Source organism: Nicotiana tabacum, chromosome 8 (genome assembly GCF_000715075.1).
Source record: "Nicotiana tabacum cultivar K326 chromosome 8, ASM71507v2, whole genome shotgun sequence".
Taxonomy (NCBI): domain Eukaryota; kingdom Viridiplantae; phylum Streptophyta; class Magnoliopsida; order Solanales; family Solanaceae; genus Nicotiana; species Nicotiana tabacum.
The window spans coordinates 55,986,464-55,997,566 of NC_134087.1; positions in this window are offsets into that span (position 1 = coordinate 55,986,464).

Consider the following 11,103-nt stretch of genomic DNA (forward strand, 5'->3'; position numbering starts at 1 on the left):
CACCACCCACATATGCTCCTATTTATAATACCAAACCATACTACCTAAAATGGCTGAATTTTGACCGCCAAAATAGTTGGAAATCTATTGGAAATCACAAATTTCTGACTACTTTCCAACAAAAATTGGTCGGTCGGAAAACTGTTGGTCAGAAAACAATTTTCGACCGAATCTGTCGGTGATTTCCAACCAAAGTAGTCGGAATGTTCAAAAGGTCGGGTGACCAAATTATTTTCAAATTTCCGACCAACGTGGTCGGAATTTTACTGACTGTCATAATAATATAAATAAAAATAAATATTTATTTAAAATTAAATAATAAAAATATATAATTTCCGATTGAATCATTCGAAAATTAATAATAAAAAATAAGATTTATTTAATTTCTGACACAATCCGTCGAAAACTGTTAAGTATTAATTAATTTTTTTTAATTTTCGACCGATTAGGTCGAAAATTTGGGTATTTTTGAAAAAATCTGGGCAGCTGACCGACTGTTTCCGTCGGAAATCAGCCGGAATTTTTTATAAAATTGGGCAGAATCTGCTCAATTTTAAGCTACACTACCTGTCAAACAATTACAATACAATAATGCCAACAACCAATCAACAAATATAACATCAAAACCAACAAATCCAACTATTAACACAATCTAAACCAACAAATTCATTAAACCTAACAATTTTGGGCATAAAAACAACCAAATAGTAGCCCACATTCAAGTTTAAAAACAAAATATAAAGTTATCTCCCACAATCAAGTTTACCAATCAACCAAAACACTACACCTAAACTACTACACATCAGATTTAGTTTGCTCATCTCATCATTAGATAGATCATGCCCATGTTTTCTCATGAATTATTGCATCTTAACAAATGTTCCGAATTGGGAGTCCAACTTTTGCTTCAAATCATGAATTTTTTTCTCATATCTTCCATTTGTTCTTGATTTTGAGAAGGAGAAAAATTGGCTAATAGTGGGTTTGGATGACATGTAGGTCGACGTACTCCAAGTCTGTAGACTCTGCCTTTGTTTACTCCACCTGCTGCCTCTGTCCACAATGAAGCATATTAGTAGGTGTTGGTTGAGTTGAAGGAGACTGAGTTAGTTTCCATTCTTCCACCCTTTTATGATAATCTTCCTGAAATGAAAATATTACTATTATGTAAACAAACTAATATTAATAAACCATAAATAATTATGAAGCTAGTATTTTACATATGCGTATGACGCACGCGTCTCCACCAAGTGTTCTCTTGTACCATCCTTCTTTTTTTTCTTATGCATCTCCTCGAAGACCTCATCGTGACTCATATCTCACCCTTTTTCCTTTTCCTTCATAACAAAAAGTATGAGTTAGACATTACAATCGTAAAATTCTATATGTAAAACTAAGAAAAGTTTTATAAGTAATTACCAATCTTAGTTTATGGGACGAAAACTAATCGAACCTCCTGCGTGCAACGAGCCACCTTTACTGGAGACACGTTTTGCCTTTACTTGTTCACTCTTCTTTTTCCATTTTTCGATATTCAATATCTCAAGAAGTTTATAACAAACATCTTCTCTTAACCACCTAGGCATTTCACCAGTATTCCGAGTAGCGAAGAGAGTATCTTTAATCCACTTATCAGCCTTCTTCTCGAAAATATTATTTATTTCATTTTGATGTTGAATACACTTTGTCTGCAATTTTAAAAATTAACATTAGATGAAGATGATAATTATTAAATAAATTTATTCAATTTTTACCCTAAATTAATTCCACATTTGCTCTCTGATGCTATACGGTATCTGTCTCCAAGAATTCCACGACTCATGATAAAATGGCTTCATAGAATCCACAACCAAATATGTAGACTAAAAGGATGGAAAAACCCTACATTAAAGTTAACATATATAATTAATAAACATCTTAAATTTTCAAAAGTTTTAATTATAAATAAATATTCCTTAATTTTAACATATCTAAAAGTACATTCAAAACTTAAAAAATAGTATAAGAACTGTAACGACCGGACCAGTCGTTTTGCTTTCTAGAATCTCGTTCCCCTAAATAAGACTTCTTGTACAAGCTTTTACTGTTTTATGACTTACGGGGATGGTTAGTTCGGGATTTAGAAGAGTTTGGGTTGAAATCGGAACACTTGGTTCCTTAAGGTTGGCTTAAAAGGCCAAGTTTGACTTCGGTCAACATTTTGAGGAAACAATATCGGAATAGGGATTTTACGATTCCAATAGGTTTGTATAATGATTTCGGACTTGGACGTATGTTCGGATCGGGTTTTGGATGACCCGAAAGCGTTTTGGAGCCAAATAGTGAAAGTTAGTTTTTGAAGGTTTTAGAAGTTCTTTAAATTTGGTTTGGAGTGGGTTTTGGTAATATCGAGGTCCAAACAGAATTTCGGGGCCGGGAATAGTCCTGTAATGTCATTTAAGACTTGCACGGAAAATTTGGTGTCATGCTGAGTAGTTTAAGTACGTTTCGGTGCATTGGAAGTAAATTGAAGAACTTGAAGTTCTTAAGTTTGATTCAATTGGTTTTGGGGTGTAATTCTTAGTTTTAATGTTGTTTTGGGTGTTCCAAGAGTTCGAGCGAGTCCGTTTTATGATTCCAAACTTGTTGGTATGTTCAGAGGAGCCCCCGGGGGCCCCAAGTGCTAATCGGACGAGGCTCAGATTAAGTTGAGAATTTGGAGCAACAGTTGAAGCACCAGGTCTGTCATAATCACACCTAAGCTTGGCCAGTCACATGTGTGAGCTCGTAGGTGCGAGCCAAGTCTAGCAGAAGCGGCCAAGGAAGGGCGGCCCAGGTTCCAGAGGTGCGGCCCATCCTCCGCATAAGCGGGACCGCAAAAGTGGGTACCCGTCCGCAGATGCCACGCCAGCCGACCCAGGGTATTTCCGCAGAAGCGGACACTTATCTGTAGAAGCGAGGGTGCAGGTGCGGCCCTATGACCATAGGTGCAGAAATCGCTGGAGGCAGTGAGTCTCATTTAATACAGGACTTAGGCATTTTTGAGCTCATTTATTTCATTTTGGGGCGATTTTTGGAGCTCTTAGAGAGGGGATTTCACCTAACACTTTGAGGTAAGTAATTTCTACATAATATGAGTTAAATACATAGTTTATGGGTAGATTACAACATGTAAATTAGTGAAAATCATGGGTTTAGGTGAAAACCTAGGGTTTTGATAAAAAATAAGATTTTACCACGAAAATGATTATGAAACTTAGTGGAAATCATATATTTATGTTCCTAAGGTATGGGTAACAACTTTCTTGAAACATTTTTGGAATCCGAGCACGTGGGCCCGAGGGTGAATTTTAGAAACCTTACATTTACGGTTGGGTAATCACTTAAATAGTTAGAATATAAACTTTTGAACATATATTGATTAGTTTTTACACTATTTGAATAGTTCTGGATTGTTCGACTCTGATTTGAGGGTTAGAGCACATTTTTGAATTTGGAAGTAGGCTTTGAGACGAGTTAAGTCTCTTTTATAACCTTGTAAGATGGAATTTACCCCATAGGTGAACTTAACTAATATGTGTTATTATTTGTGGGGGGGCTACGTACACACGAAGAGACGAGAGTCCATTCATAGCTACTATTCCTGTTTATGTCCGGGTAGTTTTAGGTTTACACCTTACTTTGTGAACACCGTTATTTGATTATATTTGTTAATTGTATCAAATGAAACTAAATTAAGAATTTAAAAGCTTCAAGTTGAATTGTCTTTATTTTGAAAATAATCAATAAAGGGTTATGATTTATTGATAAATTATATTTGACCGCGTCGCAAGTATATTTCACGAGCGGGGTAATTCCTTCTACTACTCTCATGGGAGCGGGTTGTTCTCCTCGGTAGGTTAATAGATGCATTTATGGTTCATGTCATTCCACCCTCGGCAGTGCACAATTTACATTTATATTGGACCGGTTCGAACGACCTCAGCGGAATTCGTGCGTGATAATAGAACTGAAAGCCCCTTTCATAATTGGTATAAATTATTTGTTTGAGAGATCATTTGTTTTAAATGAAGGAAGTGATTTGGGTTCATAAATATGGTGAAAAAAATGTGTTATTTCTTGTTCTGAGTTTTATTGTTCTCTATGTATCATGCTTAAGTAGAATTTCACATTATCATATTGTTGGCCCTTAGTAAGTGTCCGAGTCGACCCCTTGTCACTACTTCTTTGAGGTTACACTAGATACTTACTGGGTACATATTTTTATGTACTCACGCTACACTTTTATACTTAATTGTACAAGATTTGAGGCAGGTGCATCTGGTCACCAGTCCGGCGCGTAGATTTGATCCCCATCTCGAGACTTCACGGTCTGCCTTCTGAGCTTTTCTACAGCAGCTGGAGTCTTCTTTATGTTATATTTTTCTGACTATTTCCTTTCAGACAGTAGACTAGTATTCTTTTGTATATTCTACTAGAAAGCCCACATACTTGTGACACTAGGTCCTGGCATACACACTAGTAGACTTATGATTTTGGAATTGCTTTCATGATTTTGTTTTATACTCATTTACTTCCGTTTATTTACGCTACATTTGCAAATTTCTAAATCTTTTTAACAAATGAGGAAATGTTATCCACTTAGTAATTTATTTAAATGGGAAATCACTAGTTGATAGGTGTTGGGCGCCATCACGGACTATAATAGATGTGAAAATATGGTATCAGAGCACTAGGTTCACGTAGGTCTCACAAGTTATGGGCAAAGCTAATAGAGTTTTGCAGATCGGTGCGGAGACATCTACACTTATCTTCGAGAGGCTATAGGGTGTTAGGAAACTACTCTTTATTCATTGCCTATCGTGAAGTTGATGGTATACTAAGTCCTTTCTCTTATTCTCTCACAGATGATGAGAACGACATTTTGAACCTGGGAGGAGCTGCTCCCCCAGTTACTAGAGGCCGGGGGAGGGCACTGGCCTGATGTAGGGGACGAGGACGTCCCTAGAGTTTCCCCAGCTATACCACCAACGGATCTAGTAGAGGATCCCATTATTGAGGAGCAGGGCGAGGTTTCTGCAGCAAAGCCAGCCCCAATAGATTTCATGTCAGCACTGGGCTTCCAGGAAGTTATGGTCTGTATGATACAGTTCATGGATTATATGACCCAGGCTTGCTTATTTCCAGCAGACCCAACTACATCTCAATCGGGAGGGGGAGCACAAACCCTTACTACTCAGGCTCTTGGGCATGCAACTACAGTATATCAGACTCCGAGTACACTACCTATGGGCGGAGCCCAGCCAGTTGCAACAGCTGTACCTAAGCTTAGACCAGCTGCGGCTGGCGAGCCGCAGAAGCTTTTAGATAGATGGACTAGGCTACATCCTCCTGTCTTCAGAGGCGAGCAACATGAGGATCCCCAAGACTTCATTGATATGTGCACGGATAGACTGCATAACATGAGGATATTAGAGTCCCATGGGGTTAATTTCACCACTTTCTAGTTGGAGGGCAGGGCCTTTAGATGTTGGAAGTCTTATCTTCTTGGTAGGCCAGTGGGTTCTCCTCCAATGACTTGGGACCAGTTTACATGCCTTTTCTTGGATAGGTATATTCCACCCTCCTAGAGGGAAGAGTTGTGGTGTCAGTTTGAGCAGCTTGAGCAAGGTCAGATGTTAGTGACCGATTATGAGGTGATATTTTCTAAGTTGTCTTTCCATGCTCTTATGATACTTCCTACGGATGCCGAGAGAGTGCAAAGATTTGTTGCGGGGTTGCACCCCAGTATTTGGGCTAGTATGGCCCGGGAGGTTGATATGGGTAGTGATTATCAGCTAGTAGTGGAGACTACTCAGAAGATTGAGGGCTACCACTAATGTGGTAGAGAGAAAAGGCAGCAGGACAAGAGGACCCCTTTCTCTCAAGAGTTTTGAGGTGCCCCAGCAAGGGGTAGAGGTCAATTTGGGAGGGGTCAGCCTAGCAGGCCTACATATCTAGCACCCCCGCCTCCTCAGGGTTCTCCAGCGCGACCCTATTTTAGTGTTATGACAGAGAGTTCTTACAGCCCACCAGCTATTCTAGGTTTTCCAATGCTTGTTTCAGTGCCATGCCAGAGAGTTCATACCGCCCACCAGCCATCCAAGGTTCTCCCAGTGAGTAGTTAGGCCATCATGGTCAGACTTCGGGGCTGCAATCTATGGCACCGAGGGGTTGTTACGAGTGTGGGGATCCAGGCCACCTAAAGAGATTTTGTCCCAGACATCGGGACAAGGTAGTACAATAGGGTCATCAGCCTATGATTGCAGCGCCAATCGTCCGACCGCCCAGAGGTGGGGGATAGGCGGGTAGGGGCCGTCCTAGAGGTGGTGGCTAGGCAAGGGGAGGTCATCCAACTATTGTTCAGTCAGGTGAAAGCCAGCCAGATGGCGCTCCAGCTAGATCTATGTTTTTCCAGCCAGACCAGATGTAGTGGCCTCGGACGTCGTGCTCACATGTATTATTTCTGTCTACGTAGGGATGCCTCAGTGTTATTTGATCCAGGATCTACTTATTCATATTTATCATCTCTTTTTGCTTATTTCCTAGATATTCCTCGTGAGTCCTTAGGTACTCATGTTTATGTGTTCACTCCTATGGGTGATTCTGTGGTTGTGGATCAGATCTATCGGTCTTGTGTGATCACATTCTATGTTATGAGACTAGAGTGGACCTTCTATTGCTTGATATGACTGACTTTGTGGTCATCCTGGGCATGGACTAGTTATCCCCATATCATGCCATTCTTGGTTGTCATGCCAAGAATGTTACTTTAGCAATGCTAGAATTGCCGAGATTGGAGTGGAAGGGTTCCTCCATTAGTACATCTAGTCGGGTTATCTCTTTTTCGAAGGCTCGACATATGGTCGAGAAAGGTTTTTTGGCTTACCTAGCCAATATTTTGGATACTACCGCAGAATCTCCGACGATTGATTCAGTGTCAATAGTCTGGGAGTTTGTCGATGTGTTTCCTTCTAACCTTCCAGGCATGCCACCAGATCGTGATATTGATTTCTGTATTGATTTGGCTCCAGGTACCTAGCCTATATCTATCCCACCGTACCGTATGGCTCCGAAAGAGTTGAAGGAATTGAAGGAGAAGCTTGAGGAGTTGTTAGCAAAAGGGTTCGTTAGACCAAGTGTATCACCTTGGGGTGACCCAGTGTTATTTGTGAAAAAGAAAGATGGGACTATGCGCATGTGCATTGAATACCGCCAGTTGAACAAAGTAACCATCAAGAACAAGTACTTGTTGTCGTGTATTGATGAGTTGTTTGACCAATTGTAGGGTGATAGGGTGTTCTCTAAGATTGACTTGAGATCAGGGTACCATCAGTTAAAGATTCAGGACTCAGATGTCCCAAAGACTACTTTCCATATTATATATGGCCATTATGAGTTTCTGGTGATGTCCTTCGGCTTGACTAATGCCCAACAATATTTATGGATTTGATGAATAGTGTGTTCAGGCCTTATATTGATTCGTTCATCATTGTCTCCATTGATGACATCTTGATCTACTCACATAGCCTAGGGAGAACGAGCAGCAGTTGAGAGTGGTGCTTCAGACCTTGAGGGAACAGAAGCTATATGCTAAGTTCTCCAAATGTGAGTTTTGGTTAGATTCTGTGGAATTCTTGGGGCATGTTGTATCAGGCGAGGGAATTAGGTAGATCCCAAGAAGATTGAGGCAGTTCAGAGTTGGCCACTTCCTACTTCGGCGACCAAGATCAGGAGTTTCCTGGGGTTAGTAGGTTATTATCGTCGGTTTGTGCAGGGTTTTTCATCCATTTCAGCACTTCTGACTAGATTGACCCAAAAGGGTGCTCCGTCCCGTTGGTCCGATGATTGTGAGGCGAGCTTTCAGAAGCTCAAGATAGCTTTGACTATAGCACCAGTTCTAGTATTGTCTTCTGGTTCTGGGATATATACGGTGTATTGCGATGCTTCATGCATTGTCTTGGGTTATGTATTGATGCAGGAAGGGCGAGTTATTGCATATGCTTCGCTTCAGCTAAAGATTCATGAGAAGAATTACCCTATGTACGATCTATAGTTAGTCGCAATTGTTCATGCTCTTAAGATCTGGATGCATTATCTTTATGGGGTGTCATGTGAGGTTTACACCGATCATCGTAGCTTACAACATTTGTTCGAGCAAAGGGATCTCAATTTAAGGCAGCACAAATGGCTTGAATTGTTGAAGTTTATGACATCACTATTCTTTATCATCCGGGAAAGGCGAGTGTAGTCGCAGATGCCTTGGGTAGAAAGGCAGAGAGTATGGGTAGCTTGGCATTCAGTTCAACAGAGGAAAGGACACTAGCCTTGGACATTTAGTCCTTGGCTAACAAACTTGTGAGGTTGGATATTTCAGAGCCCAGTTGAGTTCTTGCATGTGTTATTGCCCAGTCTTCACTATTGGAGCAAATCAAGGCTCGATAGTTTGCTGATTCGCACTTGGTAGTTCTTAGAGAGATGGTACTACAGGGTGGTGCCAAGGAGGTTTCTATTGGCGAGGATGGTGTTTTGCAACTCCAGGGTCGTCTATATGTTCCTAATTCAATGGCTTGAGGGAGAGGATTCTAGAGGAGGCACACAGTTCTCAATATTCCATTCATCCAGGTGCTTTGAAGATGTATCGTGACCTGAGATAGCATTATTGGTGGAGGCAGATGTAGAAACACATAGTTGAGTATGTAGCTAGGTGCCTAAACTGCCAGCAGGTTAAGTATGAGCACCAGAGGCCAGGTGGCCTACTTCAGCAGATGGCTGCACTAGAGTAGAAATGGAAGCACATTACTGTTGACTTCGTAGTTGGCTTGTCGCGGACCTTGCAGAAGTTTGATGCAGTTTGGCTCATTGTCGATAGGTTGACCAAGTCGGCGCACTTCATTCCGGTTGTGACTACTTATACTTCAAAGAGATTGGCCCATATTTATATTGGGGAGATAGTTCGGTTGCACGAGGTGCCTGTTTCCATCATATCAGATAGAGGCCCTCAGTTCACTTCGCATTTCTGGAGAGCCGTACAGAGTGAGTTAGAGACCCATGTAAAGCTCAGAACTTTGTTTCATCCACAGACCGGCAGGCAGTCGGAGCGGACAGTTCAGATCTTAGAGGACATGCTTAGAGCATGTGTGATTGACGTTGGGGACAGTGGTATCAGTTCTTGCCTTTGGCCAAGTTTGTTTATAACAACACTTATTAGTCCAGCATCGAGATGGCTCTATTTGAGGCTTTCTATGGTCGGTGATGTCGTTCTCCCATAGGGTGGTTTGATCCCGGCAAAGCTGAGTTATATGGTACTGATTTGGTGAATGATACATTGGAAAAGGTGAAGTTGATCCAAGAGCAACTTCACACAGCACAGTCCAGACAGAAGAGTTATGCGGACCAGAAGGCACGTGATTTATCATTTATGGTGGGCAAGAATGTTCTCTTGAAATTCTCGCCGATGAAGGGGATTATGAGATTCAGAAAGAAGGTCATGTTGAGACCAAGGTTTGTAGGATCATTTGAGGTGTTAAGGCGAGTTGGGGAGGTTGCTTATGAGCTTGCTTTACCTCCCAGCATATCAGGAGTTCATCCGGTTTTTCACGTGTCTATGCTCCAGAGGTATCACGCCGACTTGTCACATGTGTTAGATTTCAACACTATTCAGCTAGATGAGAGCTTGGGTTATGAGAAGGAGCCAGCTGCTAGACAAGATCACCAGTTGAGATCCAAGAGGATTTTCACGATAAAGGTTCAGTGGATGGGCCAACCAATCGAGGAGGCGACCTGGGAGTCTAAGGAGGACATGCAGAGCAGATATCCACACTTATTCAACACCTCAGGTATGAATCTAAACCTATTTGAGGACAAACGTTTGTTTAAGAGGCGGAGAATGTAACGACCCGATCGGTCGTTTTGCTTTCTAGAACCCCGTTCCCCTAAATAAGACTTCCTGCACATGATTTTACTGTTTTATGACTTGCGGGGATGGTTAGTTGGGGATTTGGAAGAGTTCGGGTTGAAATCGGAATACTTGGTTCCTTAAGGTTGGCTTAAAAGACCAAGTTTGACTTCGGTCAACATTTTGAGGAAACGACCTTGGAATCGAGATTTGATGGCTCTAATAGGTTCGTATGATGATATCGGACTTGGGTGTATGTTCGGATCGGGTTTTGGATGACCCGGAAGCATTTTGGCACATAATAGTAAAAGTTGGTTCTTGAAGGTTTAAAAGTTCTTTAAATTTGGTTTGGAACGGGTTTTGGTGATATCGAGGTCCAAACAGAATTCTGAGACTGGGAACAGTTCAGTAATGTCATTTAAGACTTGCACGCAAAATTTGGTGTCATTCCGAGTAGTTTAAGTACGTTTCGGCGCATTGGAAGTAAATTGAAGAATTTAAAGTTCTTAAGTTTGATTCAATTGGTTTTGGGGTGTGGTTCTTAGATTTAATGTTGTTTCGGGTGTTCCGAGAGTTCAAGCGAGTCTATTTTATGATTCCAAAGTTGTTGGTATGTTCGGGTCGGGCCCCGAGTGCCAAACGGACAAGGCTCAGACCATGTTGAGAATTTGGATCAACAGCCGAATCTGTCATTTTCATACCTGCGCTTGGCCAGCCGCAGGTGCGAGCTCGCAGGTGTGAGCCAAGCCTCGCAAAAGCAGCCAAGGAAGGGCAACCCAGGTTCTTCAGGTGCGGCCCATCCTTCATAGAAGCGGATACCCGTCCGCAAATGTGATGCCAGCCGGACCAGGGTATTTTTGCAGAAGCGGACTAGAGTTCCGGAGAAGCGAGGGCACAGATGCGGCCCTATGACTGCACATGCGGAAATCGCTGGAGGTAGTGGACTTCATTTAATACGGGACTTAGGCATTTTTGAGCTCATTTATTTCATTTTGGGGCAATTCTTGAAGCTCTTAGAGAGGGGATTTCACCTAATACTTTGAGGTAAGTAATTCCTACACAATGTGATTTAAATACATAGTTTATGGGTAGATTATAACATGTAAATTAGTGAAAATCATGGGTTTATATGAAAACTTAGGGTTTTGATAAAAAATGAGATTTTACCACGAAAATGATTATGAAAC